Genomic DNA, 20,684 nt, shown 5'->3' with positions numbered 1-20,684 from the left:
TTCAATTTTACTTATTTTCTGGAATTTAGGGGTGACAAAATAGTGGTTACTCAGGGGTTGCATATACCATAACAACAGCCTGACTAAGACCACGTATATCTCATACATGTCCATCCATTATTATTATTATTATTATTATTTTTCAGACCTCCATGGAGTCAAAAAACTCATCGTGGGAGGTCCTTCCTAAGAACATAAAGTCTGTCAAGACTCATCGAGGGGAGGTCCCCCACTAAGAAACACAAAGTCTATCATACCACTCCTTAAACTCATTGACCGTTCTCGCTCTCACCACTCCATCAGAAACGCATTCCACATTTCAACCACCCTCCACGCAAAGAAACCACTCCTCACCCTCTTGCTCACAGTTTTCTTTTGTAACTTCCAGGGATGGCCTCTTGTCATCACTCCTTCCCGCTGTTCAACCAAACGAAAGAACTCCCCAGTGTCAACCCTGTAACCACCTCTCAACAGTTTAAACGTCTCAATCATATCCCCTCTCCTTCTTCTATCCACCAAACTCTCAGTCCACATTCCCTCAACTAGATCCTCATAACTATCCTTGTACAGTCCTGAAACCATCTTTGTCATCCGTCTTTGTATCCTTTCCACAGTTAATTTATCCCCTTCAAATCCTGGGGACCAAATCTGAGAACAATAGTCCAAGTGTGGTCTGATCAGAGACTTACACAATGGAATGATAACCCTCTTATCTCTGCAGGTCAGTGTACTTCTCATAATTGCAGCAATCCTCTGTGTTACCTTCACCACCTTTGCAATATGTCCCCTAAACTTCAGGTTTCTATCAATCATCAACCCCAGATCTCTTGTCCCCCCTACTTCCTCCAGTATAACTCCTCCCATAGAGTATGCAGCATCTCATCAATGTTTCCCAAACCTCAAGACCTTACATTTTGCTGCATTAAACTGACACCCCCATTCATTTGCCCATCTATCTAGCTTATTCAAGATGTGGTAGCCTCTTGCAGGACTACCACATCTGCACTATTACTAATAATCCTTCCCAGCTTTGCATCTGCTGCAAACAACTGAATATCCCCTTGCAATCCACTGGCAATGTCATTGATATAAAGGTTAAACAATATAGGTTCTAGTACTGAGCCCTGTGGGACCCCCACTTGTAACCCTCTGCCTCCTTGAAACTGCTCTACCATACACAACTCTCTGATACCTATCAGACAGCCAATCCTGAATCCAGTTGACCAATCTGACATCCAGACCCATGTGCTGCAATTTAAATATCAGCTGTTCATGTGGCACCCTGTCAAATGCCTTTGCTAAGTCTAAGAAAATTGCAGTATATGCCTTTCCCTCATCTAATGTTCTTGTAACTTTATTATAAAATGCTAGCATTATGTTAAAACAAGAGTGCCCTTTCACAAATCCATGTTGACTCTCACAGATAACATTACCCTCATCTGCCCAATGCTGTATATGTTCTCTCACTACTTTCTCCAAGATCTTAACAACTACTGATGACACACAGACTGGCCTGTAATTAGACACTTCCAGTCTGTTACCTCCCTTCCATTCCCTGGGCACCTCTGCCGAAGTCAGACTTTCATTGAAAAGCCAGGTTAAAGGCACTGTCAGTTCCCTAGCACATTCTCTCAAAACCCGTGGTGAAATACCATCCAGTCCCAAAGCTTTACTGACATTCAGAGATACTTGGTATCTGAAACACACTCTACTCCTGCACCTCTAAACCTCGAACCAGCCCTATTCCTCTAGCATTAAAACTGACTCCTCTAGGATGAAATACTCCAATAAAGTGTTCATTGAACAATTCCAATATGTCCTCTGCATCAGGCACTCTATTCCCATTTTTATCCCACAATATCATTCTTCCACAGTCATTTCTCCTCCTACTGGCCACATAGCTAAAAAATTTCCTAGGATTTTCTTTGGATCTTAGGGCCAATCTCCTCTCATATTCTAGTTTCACTTTCCTTACCACACTAGTCACTCTTCTGGCCTGTGTCTTATATTCTTCATGCATCCTCTCTTCACCTGTCTCCTTATATCTCTTCCATAGCCTATTTTTCACATGCAATTCTCGTTTAATATTGTTTGTCATCCACTTTACTCCAAATTGTGTCCTCTTCTTCACTCATGGTATACAACTTACCATTGCTGCTAACAAATATTCTTTCACAATTTCCCACGCACTAATGATATCCCGGCCTTCCAATTCCTCCCTCCATGAAACTTCCTGAAGTTGACATCTAAGACTGATATAATCACCTGAATTATAATTCCACATAAGTTCCCGTCTCTTTGATACTCCTGCATGTCTATTCATTTTCCAAGTCAAAACCATATGGTCACTCACTCCAACTGGTGGGAGAGATGTCATCTCAGTTATTATCAACTCTTCTGATGCTATAACCAAATCCAAAACTCTTGAACCTCTTGTTCCCTCTGTTACATGTTGCCTAAGACATTTTTCCCTCAAGAATTCTAGAAATTCCATTCCCCTATTGCTACATGCATCTTCCTCTCTCTAATTTATACTCCTGTATTTAAAATCTCCCATAACAATCATTCTTCTTGCTTTTGCCAAACTTAGCTGTCTAAACATCTCCTGGTCCCCATCCTCTGTGCTCCTGGGTCTGTAGCAACACCCCACTAAATATCCTGTCTTGCCTACCTCTACCTCACACATATGCTCTCAAAATCATTTGTCTCACTTCCTTCCAAAGCCTCCACTCTTAGAGGACATAGGTCATCACTTATCATAAGCAGTACCCCACCACCAGGCTTTCCCCTCCTATCGTGATGAAAAATGCTATACCTAGCGACTTCTATTCCTGTTATTATATCCCCTTCTGTCAACTACGTCTCAGTGATCCCAATAATTTTTGGCCAGGCTGATGCTATCTGCGCCACCAATTCCTCTCCTTTATTCCGGATACTCCTGGCATTAGTATAAAGCATATAAATGCCACTGTTTCTACACCCAGCATTATTCCTTCTAGACTCCACTGGGCTCAGTGTTACCTGACATTGTCTCCCTTTTCCCAAGTATCCATTCCCACAAGAGGCCACCCCTGCTATCATCCTCCCTGGGACACACTGACTTGTTCAGAACAGCAGTCTCTCCAGATATCTACATCCTTCCTCATTCAAATGTAAGCGGTCTCTTGCATACAATTCCTCTCTTTCCTTAAATGCACTCCAAGCATCCACATGTGCCAGTCCTCTCATCACACATTCTCGCTATTATGCCATTCAATATCACCGCTCTTCTGCTCAGCTCATCATTATCATACCTAGGCAACAGGCACACTATTTTTTCCTCTCTCTGTCTTCTTCCGTACAGTCTCAAGCAAAAATCTCATATCTCTCGCTGCCCAACTTACATTACCACTCAAGTCATTTGTTCCTACCATCACAATCATCTCATCCACCCTTTCACCTCTCTTAATTGCCATAGCCCACCCTTTCTATTGTTCCTCCTGGCAAACACTCCTCATGCATCCTATCTTGAACACCACGGATCATTGAGTTGCCATACATTATACCTCTTACCATTCTCTCTCTCCTATTGTTTCCATTCTCTCCTCTTCTTTCATTCCCATAGGTCTCTCTCATTCCCTCTCCTCTACTGCTATTCTCTCTTCTAGCATTCCCATACCTCTCTCCCCTACTGTTTCCATTCTCCCCTCTTCTAACACTTCCATATCCCTCTTTCATTCCGTCTCTCCTACTGTTTCCATCCTCTCGTCTAGCATTCCCATATCTCTCTCTCATTCCATCTCTCCTACTGTTTCCATTCTCTCCTCTTCTAGCACCTCCATATCTCCTACTGTTTCCATCCTCTCGTCTGCTAGCATTCCCATATCTCTCTCGCAATTCCCTCTCTTCTACTGTTTCCATTCTCTCCTCTTCTAGCACTCACATACCTCTCACTCATTCCCTCTCTTCTGTTTCCTTTCTCTCCTCTTCTAACACTCCCAAAATTCTCTCTCTCTCCCTTACTCTGATTCGGCTTGCATTTATCTCTTCCATTCTCCTAATCTTATCTTTCATACTTCTGCTCTCATTCACAAAACATTCCACCTCCTCTTTGAGCTCATCTATCTCCCTCTGCAGGTCAGTCACTCTTAATCTAAATTCACTCTCCCAAACAAAACCATCTCCTAAACTTTCACAGTCACTCACACCTTCCACACTATCAACTATTATTTTTTGCAGGAGGAAATACATGAGTTGCTGAGGGAGAGAGAAAAGAAAACCCTTCATCCAAGATCTGTTAAGTAATGCCTGAAAAAGAGAAAATTCTCTCATTAGAAGAATCTTCTTCTAATGGAGAAAGGAATGCGACTACAAGAAGGAATACAGCATACAAGTATATGTGACAAAAAAAATTCAGATAGAGGCCAAATAGTCCAGATATAGTGTGATCAAGACCTTATAAATGGAATAGCAACTTTTACAGCAGTATTTTTTATTTTTTTTCATTATCTGCAGCAATCCTTTGTGCTATCTTAACTACATTTGCAGTCTATTTAGGATTTGGAACTTCAGTTTCCTCACCATCAACCTCTAATTCTCTATCCCTCCTTTCAACTTCTCGCAGTATCATTTTTACTAATAAGAGATATCTCGAGATCTCTTCAATTTAAAATTTAAATCCCGTTATAATTTGGTAACAATGAATTGGCATCTACTGTGACATCTGATCTTAGTTTGAATTATGAATCACCCAAGACTATAAACAACAAAGTACATGATAACCACAGTAATTAACTTTAATGAAATGACTATAACTTTGTATTTCTCGTGGAAAGGCTTAGACATTGGTTATACATTCTTACTAAATAGCTTAAGGAAATTACAATATACAACAGAATATACATTAAAACAAATTTTAATACACTTCCAATATTCCGACAATGTCACATTGCCATTTTCACAGGAACTTAAAAAAAGACACGTGCACGCAAGCACAACACACAGTAAATGAGGACGAAGCAGGAAGCTATTCTTTCTCCTAAAAGTCCTGATGATGCCCCCTAGCAGGCAATGTTGGTATTCTTGGCCGATTGGGAAACCTACATCAGAAGATCTTCAGCCCATTCGGCCAAGAATACCAACATTGCCTGCTAGGGGGCACCATCAGGACTTTTAGGAGAAAGAGTAGCTTCCTGCTTCGTCCTCATTTACTGTGTGTTGTGCTTGCCTGCACATGTCTTTATTTAAGTTCCTGTGAAAATGGCAACGTGACGTTGTCGAAATATTGGAATGCATTAAAATTTATTTTAATGTATATTCTATTGTACGTTGTAATTTCCTTAAGCTATTTAGTAAGAATATAACTTTGTATAAAAGGTCTATTAACTGCATGTATTTTCTAGTTAGTTGTCAGTTTTTTTTTTTTTTAGGATGTAAAAGTTTCTGAGAGAGGGAACTCTGATGCCTTCATATGATGAATGACCATAATACTTAAGTCTTTCTGGCATTTCTTCCCATTCCCCAGGTGAATGCTTATCATATGCATCATTAACAGCAAACAAACTGGATCCTTCAAACCATCAACATATCATTATCATATAACTTTGGGGCACTAAATTAGAATGAAGCATATATATATGTAAATTAGTTTTTTACCTTGGGTAATGTATATTAGGGTTACTAAGTAATTTTATAAACTTAGTTATTTTACTCCTAATCCCAAGTAAGTTAAGTTTGCACCTGAACGTAGTTCAAGTCTAAAGGTGGTGCAACTCATAGTAAAGGTGGGAAAAGTTGTGATCACTATTCTTAGTATTTTCCATAATGTAAAGCACATCTCACTAAGAGATGTATACTGCAATACATTATGGGTGGGGTCACTACCCAGACCGGTTTCAACCTTTTTTGAGGTCTCCTCAGTGAGTAGCTAGACTCTAAATACCAAGGTTTTAGTAATACAGAGCCTTATCAACTTTACCTATACAAGTTGCGACAAGGTGTTATTATTTTTAATAAAAATCTCTGGAGGAGATATAGATGTAAATTAGTTTTTTTACCTTGGGTAATGTATATTAGTAGTATATTATGTAATGTATATTAGTTGCACCACCTTTAGACTTGAACTATGTTCAGGCACAAACTTAACTGTTTGCTTACTTGGGATTAGGAGTAAAATAACTAAGTTTATAAAATTACTTAGTAACCCTAATATACATTACCCAAGGTAAAAAAACTAATTTACATCTATATCTCCTCCACAGATTTTTATTAAAAATAATAACACCTTGTTGCAACTTGTACAGGTAAAGTTGATAAGGCTCTGTATTACTAAAACCTTGGTATTTAGAGTCTAGCTACTAACTGAGGAGACCTCAAAAAAGGTTGAAACCAGTCTGGGTAGTGACCCCACCCATAATGTATTGCAGTATACATCTCTTAGTGAGATGTGCTTTACATTATGGAAAATACTAAGAATAGTGATCAGAGCTTTTCCCACCTTTACTATGAGTTGCACCACCTTTAGACTTGAACTACGTTCAGGCGCAAACTTAACTGTTTGCTTACTTGGGATTAGGAGTAAAATAACTAAGTTTATATAAAATTACTTAGTAATCCTAATATATATATATAATATTTATTATTATCTTCAGGTAGCTTAAAGACCCATCCTAAACTTAATCCTAGAAACTTGGATTTTTCATCCTGCAAAAAAACAGGCAAGCCAGCCCATAAATACACATATCCAGAGACATAAAACACTCATCCATACAGGGATGTGGCAGCAGAATGGCAAGCCAGCTGTACTAAATTTGCCTGAAACTCCTAATTGGGTGGCTCAGCCTGTCTTGGACAGGCAAGAGACTTGAAAGAACTAGTCCCCATACATGTTACAACCTTTCAGATGGAGGGGGGGGGGGGGGAACACATTAAAAAAGTAAGCCGGAATAAATGTTTGGGTTAACAACAGGAGAGCAGTATGTAGACTTCTGAAATTACCCTTATATCTTAATAATTTTTTTACTCGCGCATGAAAAATATGACTTCTGTCAATAAAACCCCGAGTCTTGCTCCCCACTGATCAGACCTCATCAAGATCAAAACCATTCTAGATAGCAAATCTCATGATAATGCATGCCATTTACATGTTCCTGAGATAGGGAAGCATATTGTACATTATAGGGTGCAAGCAGCAACTTCACGAGAAGTCGACTGCCCTCAATATACACAAGTAGAATGCGAGTCGTGAAAATTTTTCATGCGCAACCTTTTGTTTGCTTGCGTAAAATAAGAATACAATTTCTTGTGAAGTATATCTGCCAGAGGTGAAGGTTGTGTTAGCCAGGTGGAAGGAAAAGTTTCAATATGAATTATTAGGATATTTGTTTTAAAATTAGAGGGAGTGTTTCATTTTAGTATCTAGGCACAATTTTTAGTGAAGATGGTAAATTAAATATGGAAATAGACAGCATCAATAAAGCTGATATGGTAGGAAGTCAAACGAATAAATTTATATGAAATAAGAAAGAAATTAATCAAAACACTAATTAGCTGTATACAAGACAGTATTCAAACCAATTTTAACTTATGGATCTGAGAGCTGGGTTAGAAATGACCACGTGACCAAAGATATGAGATGAAAGATTAGAGGGATGAACAGATGGCATCAGTGGCAATATCATATTAAAAATGAGGGTATTAGGAAAGAACTTAATATTGTTAGCATCCAGGAATATGTTAGCAGAGCTAATCTCAGGTGCTATGGTCACAGAATGGGAGAGGAAAGATTAACAAAACAAGTGTTCTTTGCCAGGTTGGCAGGAAAAAGACCCAAAGGAAGATACAGACCAAGATATAGGTGAATTGATACAGTAAAAACCCTTAGAAGATAAAAATATAAGATCTGATAGTGTTATAGTCTTGACAGGTAACAGATTGATTTGGAAGAAAATTGTAGATAGGAAGTTAGTAAGGATGTAAGTTTTTCATGTAGTACTACCATATCCTGTACACCTCTTGAGGGTACATATCAGGAATTTGATGATGATGAGTTTTTGTGCCTCCCCACCTTCCTCCCTCCTTGCAATTCTTGTGTTGAGACACTAACAAAACCCATAAAAATTAGCAAAAAAAAAAACCTAGGAATTAATTAAAATTTTTAAATATTCATACAAATTTAAATATATCATCAAATCTTTTGAAAATTGTATAGATCTGACATCACTGTACAGACTGTTGAATTGTATCAGCCTTTCAGAAACATTTGCAATTTCATCATGAGAAGTCTTGAATGTTCTGGAAATGTTTGTGAGTATAAATAAGGCTTGAAATGGCAAGAAATACACACAAATCCAACCTAAAGACTTCCTGAGAATGTCTTTAGGTCAGATTTGTATGTAACTAGGATCCCTGCTGAACAGCACATATACAGTAATAATAATAATATACCTGTATTATAATAATAAGTTACAGAAACTATTGTGCTCTTTCTTTTAATTCAAACAAACAGAACATAAAAACAAACTCATACAAAAAGTTTAGATAGGAGACTGGAGAAATTTCAAAAAAGAATATTAAAGGTTGCATCAATGTTTTGCTTACTGGAAGGGTCATTTTTGAGGTAAGAAAGTAGGCTAACATTAATTGGAAGATGGTGATGAGGATGGATTGGGTGCTGGAGAATCAGGATCTGATTTCGTTGCTGGAGGGGAGCTTACCACTGAAGTCGGTTTCTTGAAAAAGGTATCTAGGGTTGTTTGCACATCCTTTTTCTTTCATCATAAATGGCCTTGTAGCAGCTGATGTTCCCACTAACTGCACGGGAAAACTTTGTAAACCACTCAATGTTAGGATCATGCTCCTCAAGTGTAAAGATGCTGCGCCAACAAACTGCTTATGCTATGTGGGTTTGGTTACATGTGCAGAAGAAACTAGTGTCCGAATTATTAATTTAATTTAATTATTAATTATCCTTATGGGGAGCCTTGGGACTCCATTTGTAAGTACAGAGCACCGTAAGTCGGGTCGTCCATAACCCAGGGATTGCCTGTACTTCAACACATTTTTACTATATTCAGCATGTGAAATTGTTTGAGGTAATGAACATAATGAGTTTCATTCAACACATTATGAGGTTGATAGCTAACTTGTACAGTGAGCAAGAAACCACACAGGCATTGAATTAATTAATTGGCTTCAGTAGGCAGGGGAGCTCAGCAAAGATGCTTACTTTCTCCTCACCTGTTTAGTATCTATGCTCAGGACATCAAGTATGTAGCATTGGATGAGCTTAAGACAGAAATTAGAATAAGTGGCAGATCGATCAATTATATGAAGTACACTGATGACAGTGCTTTTTTTTTTTAATGACAAAGTAGAACTAACACTGATCCTTGAGAGTTAATGAGATCAACATGAAACGAGGACTTAAACTCAACCCTAGCAAGACAAAGATTATGGTTCTTAAAGGAAATATGGGCAGGGAAGCTCCTGAGAAACAAGTGCACCTTAATGGAGAAATAACTGAGGAAGTCAGCAAATTCAAGTATCAGGGATCCTGATACTTGAAAAATTGCTGTTCAGAAGATATCAGAAGATTAGAAATGGCTAAAACAATAATAAAAAAACCTGTCCTCTGAGAATTTTGGATGCAGCTGTTTTTTCAGTAGTGACTTATGGATGTGAAATTTAGAACATAAAGAAGTCTGATAGGAAAATGCTTCTTGAGATGCAGTGTTACAGAAAATTGGCAAGGATCTGATATATACTGAAAGGCCAACATATGGATGGGTGCCAGAAAGGACTGGCAAAACTTTAAGACTCCTTAAAGGTATGACAGAAGAAAGCTAAAATACTTTGGACAGGCTGAAAGAATAGAAGGATGACCTCTTAAAACAGCAAGAGAAGGTAAAGTTCCTGGAAAAAGATGAAGTGGTAGACCCTCAATGAGATGGATGAATGGTGTGCCTGGAGTGACTGATGTTCTGAGTTGAAGCCTCCAGAAAAGCATATAACAGGACCACCTGGCAAGGACTTGTGTGGCACATCACTCAAGAGCAGAGTGACTATTATTATTATTACGGGTATCTCCATGGAGTCAGTAGACTCATCGCGGGAGACCCAAACTAGCAAAACAATATCTGTCATATCTCTTCTTGAATTCATTTACAGATGAAGAGCTCACAACAAAGTCAGGCAATGAATTCCACTCATTCATCACCCTCCAGGCAAAAAACCTTGTTCTGACACCTTTGTTAACCACACTCTTCTTTAATTTCCAGAGATGACCTCTTGTTCTTCCATCACTATCACACAGCTGAAACATTTCCCCTGCATCAATCCTATAAAAACCTTTTAGTAATTTGAATGTTTCTATCATATCCCCTCTTCTTCGCCTATCAACCAACCTCTGCAATCCACAAGCTCTCAATCTATCAATGTAGGAAGCATTTTTTATATCACTCACCAACTTGGTCACTCTTCTCTGAACCCTCTCCACAGCCTCCTCATCTCCAAGGAATCCAGGTGACCAGACCTGAGCACAGTAATCCAAATGTGGAAGTATCAATGCCTTATAAAGGGGAATAATAACCTCCTTATCTCTGGATGTCAGTGTGTTCCTCAACAACCAAGTAATCCTATGTGCAATCTTGGACACCTTAGCAATGTGTCCTCTGAACTTCATCTCCCTATCTACCAATACCCCTAAGTCCCTAGCCTCATCAATCTCTTGGAGTACCTTTCCATCAATGTAGTACACAGCTGGTAATCTTTTAATCCCAAAATGCATGACTTTACACTTTTCCACATTGAACTGACATCCATTTTCTTTTGCCCATTTTACCAGCTTATTTAAATCCTCCTGCAAACTTTCAACATCAGCTTGATTTTTTATTGCACTACACAACTTTGCATCATCAGCAAACAACTGAATATCTCCCTTTAAGCCGTTTCCTATATCATTTATATACAAATTAAACAACATTGGCCCAAGCACAGAGCCCTGAGGCACACCACTGGTCACCTGCCTCATTCTGGACTCGGCTCCCCCATACACCACCTTATGGTATCTCTCCCTGAGCCATTCTCCTATCCATATCACCAATTTAATATCCATTCCCATCTGCTCCAATTTGCGTAACAGTGTTCTATGGGGTATCCTGTCAAAAGCCTTAGCAAAATCCAGAAGTACCACTGTGTAGCCAGTTCCTTTGTCCAACTCTGATGTTATTCTATTATGAATAGTTAATAGATTGCTAAGGCAGGATCTACCTTTAACAAAACCATGTTGGCCTCTATAGAGTATCATATCCTGATCCACCCATTCTTGAATTTTGTCTTTAACCAACTTTTCCAATACTTTTACCACCCCTCCTGAGATGGTGATTGGTCTGTAATTCAATACCACAGTTTTAGAGCCACCCTTATGCAAAGGAACCACTTTGCCTAACTTCCACTCCCTAGGGACCATACCAGAGTTCAAACTTAAGTTAAATATCCAGGTGAGAGGGGTTGACAATTCATTTGCACATTCACGCAACACCCGAGCTGATATTCCATCTAAGCCTACCGCAGTGTTTGCATTTAAGTTTTGCAATATATTTAATACTTCTGATTCTTTAGCTTCAATTCTCACATTAGGTATTGCTATAGGTATAGAGATATCCTCACTTGGGTGATAGACTTTTGAGAAGTGATCACTCAGTAACTCTACTATTACATCTGATTTTGTCACCTCAATACCATCAGCACCCACTAAGGTTATCCTTCCGAAGTCATTCTTCCTCTTACTTGCCACATAGCGGAAGAACTCGGCTTTAGAACTGATATATAAGTCACTAACTACCGTAGTCCTATGCCGATTTTTATCCCCTCTCTTCTGCAATTTATTCTGCCTATAAGGATCAATAAATACACAATCAGTGCTAAAGTTTCTCTCTCTTACACTCAGCCTTTTCAATATTAGTTTCCCTGCCCAATAACTTCAACCTGTTCAGAAAACAATAACTTCTTCATGGCATCTGATGATGACGTCCACTGAATCTCATGGTGGAGAATTCAGAAGCTTAATTCTTACCACTGTATGCCACTTCCTCCACCCTATTCCTACTTCTATAGTTAAAATCTCCCATAATGTTCATTCACTCTGCACTCACTAATATGATCATCACCTGCCGTGTTCCCTGACCTATAGCAACACCACTACTAAAAATCTTGTCTTGCCCACCTCCACTTCACACCATGCATTTTCAAAATTATTAGTGCCATTTTCTTCCACATTCTTTATTTTGAAAGGACACAACTCATCACTTATCATAAGTGATCCTCTACCATCCTGTCGAAATACCCTTCTACTTCTATTCATGTCAGGACATCTTCTGTCAACTACATTTCACTGATTCTAATAATCTTTGATAAGCCTGAGGCTATCAATGCCATTAGTGTCATTTATTCTCGATACTCCAGGCAGTTGTATAAATAAACATCAATATATTGTCATTATTTCTATATCTATTACTATTATTTTATTCCCTTCAAACCCCATTTGACTCTTCAATATATCATAGATTCTTCGTTTTTTTTTTTAAGTTAAGGGATATTACATCCCATATTGTTTCTTAGCCGAATAAGAAACTCAAAGAGTTTCATGCCGAATATAGAAACTATATAAAGTTCAGCTAAGAAACAAGCCTTTATGAAGCCTTTGGCTCTTCATATAATTAGTAATAGATTCTTCCATTTCCGAAGCGACTATTCCTACAAGAGACCACCACATCCATCCTGGCAACTGTAGTTTCCCTGTCCTAACACTCTCACCTGATCAGAAAACGATCTCTCCAGATGACTATGTCCTTCCATGTTGAAATGCAATGTGCACATACAGTTCCTCTTCTGTTCTCAAATGCACTCCAAGCATCCACAAATTTCAGACCTTTATTTTGACACATTCATTCTATATTCCTGCTTTCTTCCTCAGTTCTGTATTATCATATCTGGGCAATACACTCACTATTTTCTCTCTCACACTTTTCTGCTGCACAGTTCCTGACATTAATCTCAAATCTATAGCCAGCCAATACACACTACCTCTCAGATCATTTGTACCAACCATCACTATCACCTCATCCACATTCTTGACATAGTAGAGAATAATAATAGAGAATGACACTTACTCTATCATTCCTTTAAGATTCACTCTATACACTCACCTCCCCTCACTTACATTCATTATGTACTGATCTGTATCCCTCACTCTCCCTCTCCTTTAACACTTTTTTTTACCCTTATTCTCTCACTTCTTTTTCTCTAATTCCCTTGTTTATCCATTTTCTTTCCATCTCTCATTCCTGTAACTTTCTTGCACATTTCTTATTCAACTCACATCAGTTAGCCTTTCATTTTTCTAATTTCTCCCTTTACGCAAGTCAATTCAGTTCTCATATCTTCCAAATTATTTCTCAGTATCTCTACCTCCCTGTCCAAGCATCCTATCATCACTTGAGATACAACTGACAGTCAGCACCATCCTTCAGATTTTCTATATTTCCAGTCACAAGGACCTAATGTCAAGTTCACTGCCACTTAATGCTTGCTTTCCTCTACTTGATCATGATCATCAACAGAAAAAAATCAGATATCAATATCTCTCTCTTTCTGTCAGCAAACACTCATTTCCATAGCACTAGCCACTTAAATGGAGATATTATTACTATCATCATATGGGTACCTCTATAGAGTCTGAAGACTCACTGCAGGAGATCCAGTCTATTCATACAATCAACCATACCTCTCCTTGAACCCATTAATAGACAAAGCACTCACAACACACTCTGACAACCCATTCCACTCATTCACAACTCTCCAAGCAAAAAATCTAGTCCTCACACTCCTACTAACAACACCTTTATTCAACTTCCAGGGGGTGACTCCTTGTTCTGGTTTCTCTAGCCAGGTGCTGAAACATTTCCCCTGCATCTATCCTATAAAATCATTTAAGCAACTTAAATGTTTCTATCATATCCCTTCTTTTTCTCCTTTCAACCAATTTCTGCAATCCACACACACACACACACACACACCTTCGATCTAACCTCATAGAGAACATTCCACAGGCCAGTCGATATATTGGTAACTCGCCTCTGAATCCTCTCCACAGCTTCCTCATCCCCAAAAAACCCAGGAAACCAGATTGAGTACAGTTATCCAGATCTGGGAATCAAGGCCTTTTAAAGAGGAATAACATCCTCGTTATCTCTACTTGTTAATGTTTTCTTCAATACTCAAGTAACCTTATGGGTTACATTAGCAACATGTCTTCTAAACTGTAACTGTCTGTTTACCACCACCACCCCTAAATCTCAAGCTTCATCTATTTCCTGGAGTACAGTGCCATCAATAAGATACATGGCTTGTAATCTATTTACCCCAAAATGCAAAGTTCTCAATTTCTTGACATTAAACTGACACCCAATTTTGCCCATAATGACAACCTATTTAAATCGTACTCCACATTGCCATGTTTAACTATTATTCTACCTAATTTCATATCATCAGCAAATAACTGAATATTTCCTTTCAGGAAATTTCCTATATCATCATCATTATCATCAACTTCCTGATATGTATCCTCAAGGGGTGTATACAGGATATGCTAATACTACATGAAAAACTTACATCCTTACTAACTTCCTATCTACAATTTTCCTCCAAATCAATCTGTTACCTGTCAAGATTCCAACATTATCAGATCTTATATTTCTATCTTCTAACGCACTTTTTACTATATCAATCCACCTATATCTTGGTCTTCCTCTGGATCTTTTTCCTGCTAACCTGACAGAAAACACTTGTTTTGCTAATCTTTCCTTTCTCATTCTGTTTAAGTGACCATATCACTGAGATTAACTCTGCTAATACATTCCTGGATGCTATTATTAAGTTCTTTCCTAATATCCTCATTTTTCATATGATATTGCCACTGATGCCATCTGTTCACACCTCTAATCTTTCTCAGGACTCTCATATCTGTGGTCTCCAGTCTTTGGTCAAGTGTTTTTCTTCTAACCTAGCTCTCAGACCCATAAGTTAAAATTGGTTTGAACATTGTCTTGTATACAGATAATTTAGTGTTTTAACTAATTTCTGTCTTATTCCATATAAATTTACTCACTTGACTTCCTACCATACCAGCTTTGTTCATTCTGTTATCTATTTCCATATTTAATTTGCCATAATCACCAAAAATCATGCCTATATACCTTGTTATACCATATTTATGATAATGGTTATTCAATTTAGTCAGAAACTCCTGCAGACTTCTACTGGATTTATTTAGAAGTATAACATCGTCTACATAAAACAGAGCTGAGATTAACATCTCCAATTTTGATATCATGTTTAACACCACTTTCCTTCATAATGTGATCCATATAGATAATGAATAACAGAGGGGATCTTGTTTCGTTTAGCTTGTTGATCAACTTTTGTAGTTCATTTGGGATTCTTGCAAGAAGGATGAGATCATCTGATATATGAAGATACTAAAATCCCTCAGCTCTTTAAAATCCCTCAGAATTACAGAACTTGTAATTCTATATCATATCACCCTTCTTCCTCCTATCCACTAGACTCTGCAAACTGCATCATCTCAACCTTTTTTCATATTCAATATTCCAGAGATCAGAAAATATTTTGAGCAATCATCTCTCCAACATCTCTTCATCCTTTTTGAAAACCAGGTGACCAAATCTGTGTTTATAGAATAAGTACAGCTGATATAGTAAGGAAGACAGCTGAATAAATATATAGGGACCAAGAAAGAATTCAGTTAAAACAGAATACAAGACAGTGTTCAAGCCAATTTTAACACATGGATTGGGGAGTTGGGCTGGATATAAAAGAGTTGATCAGAAATGGACACTACAGACTATATATAACATAGTTTTCTGAAAATCAGGAGAATGTCAGATACTGTTAATCATCAATTTCTTAACATTCAAGGTGTGTACAGGCAACTAAGTATAAGAGCATTACAAGATTAAGATTACATTATTACTAATCCCCTATCAAGAATTTTTTTTCAGTTTACACTATTACAATATTACAATTACAATATCAGCACTACAATATTCATATCTAACATTTCAGTCTTCTAAGGCACTTCTAACTGAATCAATCCACCTAGATCTTGGTCTGGGTCTTTTTCTTGCCATCTTGGCAATAAACATCTGTTTTGCTAACTTTTCCTTTCCCATTCTGTATATGTGGCTATGCCATCTTAGATTAGCCCATCTCATACATTCTTCAGTGCTAACGATGTTAAGTTCTTTCCTATATTTTCATTTTTTTAACATCATTCTGCCACTGATGCCATCTGTTTACTTACTTCCCTAATCTTTGATCAAGTGTTTTATATCTATCTTGAATCTCAGATCCAATTAAAACTGGTATGAGCAATGCAGTAATAGTTTAGTGTTTTAGCTGATTTCTCTCATATATTATTATTATTATTATTATTTTTATTATTATTATCCAGGCCTCCACGTAGTCAAAAGACTCATTGTGGGAGGTAGTTTTTAGGAAACACAAAGCTTATCATACCCTCCTTGAACCCATTGACTGTTCCCACTCCAATCACTCTCTCAGGCAATGCATTCCAAGGTTCAACCACCCTTCACACAAAGAAACCACTCCTCACCCTCTTGCGCATAGCCTTTCGTAACTTCCAGGGACGGCCTCTTGTCATCGTTCCTTTCTGCCGTTCCACCAAGTGAAAGAACTCTCCAATGTCTACCCTGTAACTGCCTCTCAACAGTTTAAAAGTCTTGATCATATCACCTCTCCTTCTTCTATCCATCAAACTCTGCAGTCCACACTCCCTCAGTCGATCCTCATAACTCATATTGTACAGTCCTGAAACCATCTTTGTTAACCACCTCTGTACCCTTTCCACAGTCAATTTATCCCCTTCAAATTCTGGGGACCAAATCTGAGAACAATAGTCTAAGTGTGGTCTGATCAGGATCTTATACAACAGAATGATAACTCTTTTATCTCTGCAGGTCAGCATCCTTCTCAGTATTGCAGCAATCCTCTGAGTTATCCTCACCACCTTTGCAATATGCTCCCTGAATTTCAGTTTTCTTAGGGTTATCAAGTAATTTTATAAAATTGGTTATTTTACTCCTAATCCCAAGTAAGCAAACAGTTAAGTTTGCGCCTGAACATAGTTCAAGTCTAAAGGTGATGCAACACCAGGTCAACTCATTGTAAAGGTGGGTAAATATCTCTTAGTAAACATTGCAGTATACATCTCTTAGTGAGATGTGCTTTACATTATGGGAAATACTAAGAATAGTGATCAGAGCTTTACCCACCTTTACAGTGAGTTGCCCTAATGCTGCACCACCTTTAGACTTGAACTACGTTCAGGTGCAAACTTAACTGTTTGCTTACTTGGGATTAGGAGTAAAATAACCAAGTTTATAAAATTACTTGGTAACCCTAATAACCCTAATATACATTATTCCCAAGGTAAACTTATTTTCAGTTTTCTGTCAATCATCACCCCCAGACCTCTTGTATCCCCTACCTCCCATCGATGTACAGCTCCTCCCATCGATGGATCCCAAACCTCAAGACTTTACATTTTGCTGCACTTAACCGACACCCCCATTCATTTGCCCATCTGTCTAGTTTATTCAAATCCTCTTGCAGGGCTGCCACATCTGCACTATTCTTCACAGCTTCACATCATCCTCAAACAACTTGTTGGATTGTGATAGAGTGGAATTTAATAAACTCCTATCTTATCACAATCTAACATGCTTTTCCAAACAAAAAAGGCAGATAAATACAGCAAATTGCCTCTAAGTGTAGAATAAGTAATATGTATATATATATCAAGCATGTTCTGTTATGAAAGGGTGAATAAGTATGTATTTTGTGCCATTCACGAATGTGGCTAAATTAATATTGAAAGTGTAAAACATTACCAGAGCTTTACAAAATAACATGTATAAAAGAATTATGGAATGTAAGCACAAATTCAACAGTTGGGGGGAGTGAAGTCCAAAGGTCATGGAGCTGTACGCGAGGGAGCGGCTTGCTCCAAGCAAACAACGTGATGCCAGCGTACGTGCGATAGCGTGGGAGAGGATGGACGTCATGACGTAATAGCACGTGAGAGTTGGCTGGACATCGAAAAGGGCGAGAAACGCCGAGAAGAAAAGAGGGAAAAATAAGGGTCACGCGACCCTGAAGAAAGGCCTTTTTGTTCCTGGATCTCCTGTGTGTTCGTCTCTCGTGGTGGCAGTGCCTCCGTACCGGAGGATACTGATTAAAGCAGTTGCGGATCTCGGCGGCCATATTCTCCGCAAAAAAAGCAAGTCCGGCTGTCCACAGAAGGCCAGTTTCCTGTGAACCAAGGACCATATAGTCCTTGGTTCACAGACATGCAATAAAGGACCATAAAGGAAGATAAGTAGACTATATTTATGTTTCACTGAATATGAATGAAAGACTTGTGCCATGTTAATATGTTAATGGAAAAGGAACATAGATGATATAGGATAAGATTGTATTGCTATCACTTTAGAAGGCTATTGAATTTAATCTTACTGTCTGTCGATGTGTTATAGTTCGTTATTATATTGAATGAAGTTAAGGATATGTTTAGAGTAAAGAATTGATAAATTATAAAGAGATTGTGAAAGATACAATGTTATCTTATGTAGTCTGACAGAGCTACGGAGTTTTAGAATAACTATGATAATAATACATGAATAATGCATTAGAGAGTGTTAATATAATTCTTACTTTAGGAAGCTACTGCAAAATATGTTATAAGTATAATAGTAGTGTATGAATATGTTATACTTTGTCTGGAACTCCCTCAAGATGGGATTTAAACTAATGTTATAAAGTGTATCAACTTCTGATATATAATAAACCTTGCTTTTGATTCTAACAAAGACTTTCTGTGATTTCTGGAATCCGATGCACCTCTTATAAAATATTACGAACCTATGCGGGATATTAGAAAAGGGTAAATTTTGGCCACGTCTGCAGAGTTGATAGGTATCATTAAGTACTGTCCTGAGATTACCTCTTGGTTGTTAATATTAATAATCTAATAGCGCTAGGTAGCGCAGTGAAACAAATAAATTTCTTGGCGTTTTACGAGAGGTAAATCTCAGACACTCTGATACTGCCTCGATCTCGAGGAAATTCCATTGTCCCTCAGAGGTACCATGTGTTACCCGATTGAGTGTATAATGGAGATATAGCACAAGGGTTGAAAATAGTTGTAATAAGAAAAAGGCGACACAACAAACTGGATGTCCCCTTCAATCCATTGACAATATCATTGATATAAAGGATGAACAATACAGGTCCCAGTACTAAGCCCTGTGGAACACCACTTGTAACCTTCTGCTTCCTTGATATTGCTCCACCATACACAACTCTCTGATACCTATCAGTCAGCCAATCCTGAATCCATTTGACTAACCCAACATTTAAACCCATGTGCTGCAACTTAATTATTAGCTTATCATGTGGCACCCTGTCAAATGCCTTTGCAAAATCCAAAAAAATGGTAGTATATGCCTTACCCTCATCAACTGCTCTTGTCACTTTATTATAAAAGTGAGTTGCTTTAGTAATATGATTACTAAAACAAGTCACTCTTGCTTTAGTAATCATATTACTAAAGCAAGAGTGCTCCTTAACAAATCCATGTTGATTCTCACAGATAACATTACACTCATCTACCCAACTCTGTATATAGTCCCTCATTAATTTCTTCAAGACCTTAACAACTACTGATGACACACAAACAGGCCTATAATTAGACACTTCCAGTCTGCTGTCACCCTTATGCAATGGCACTATCTTACCTTCGTTCCATTCCCTGGGTACCTTTCCTGCAGCCAGACTTTTATTGAAAAGCCAGGTCAACAGAGCTGTCAGTTCTTCAGCACATTCTCTCAAAACCCGTGATGAAATACTATCCAGTCCAACAGCTTTACTGGTATCCAGAGTACTCAGTATTTGGAACACACTCTCCTCTTGCACCTCTAAACCCTGAACCTTCCCAATCCTCTAGTATTAAAACCTCCTCCAGGATGAAATACTCCAATAAAGTGCTCATTGAACAACTCCACTATGTCCTCTGCATCAGTCACTCTATTCCCATTTTTATCCCACAGTGTCATTCTTCCACAATTGGTTCTCTGCTTACTGGCCACATAGCTAAAAAATTCCCTAGAATTTTCTTTGGATCTTAGTGCCAATCTTTTCTCATTTTTCAGTTTTGCCTTCCTCACTATTCTGGTCACTCTCCTGGTCTGCGTCTTATATTCTTCGTGTATCTGTCCTCCACCCCTCTCCTTGTATATCTTCCATAATCTCTTTTTCAATTGCAGTGCCTGTTTGATATCATTTGTCATCCACTTTACACCAAATTGTGTCTGCTTCTTCACCTGTGGAATACAGCCTATTATTGCTGCTAACAAATATTCATTCACAATTTCCCAAGCACTAATGATATCCTGGCCTTCCAATTCTGCCCTCCATGGAACTGCCCCTAGTTGATACCTAAAACTACTGTAATCACCCACCTTATAATTCCACATATGTTCCCTTTTCTTTGATACACCTGCATGTCTGTTCATCTTCCAAGTCAAAACCATATGGTCACTCTCTCC

At 38.2% G+C, this 20,684-nt stretch overlaps 1 protein-coding gene across 3 annotated transcripts in view; it reads right to left on the bottom strand.

Annotated features, from left to right (window-relative positions):
* The window catches only part of LOC150109758 (uncharacterized), a 252,828-nt gene that overhangs the window by 30,616 nt on the left and 201,528 nt on the right, over positions 1 to 20,684 (bottom strand). The window lies entirely within an intron of this gene.

The sequence above is a fragment of the Typopeltis vanoorti genome, chromosome 1, assembly GCF_054136105.1.
Source record: "Typopeltis vanoorti isolate ZY-2024b chromosome 1, IOZ_Tvanoo_1.0, whole genome shotgun sequence".
Lineage (NCBI taxonomy): Eukaryota > Metazoa > Arthropoda > Arachnida > Uropygi > Thelyphonidae > Typopeltis > Typopeltis vanoorti.
Note: the sequence above shows the minus strand (reverse complement) of the source record. Positions and strands in the feature narration are given on the sequence as shown.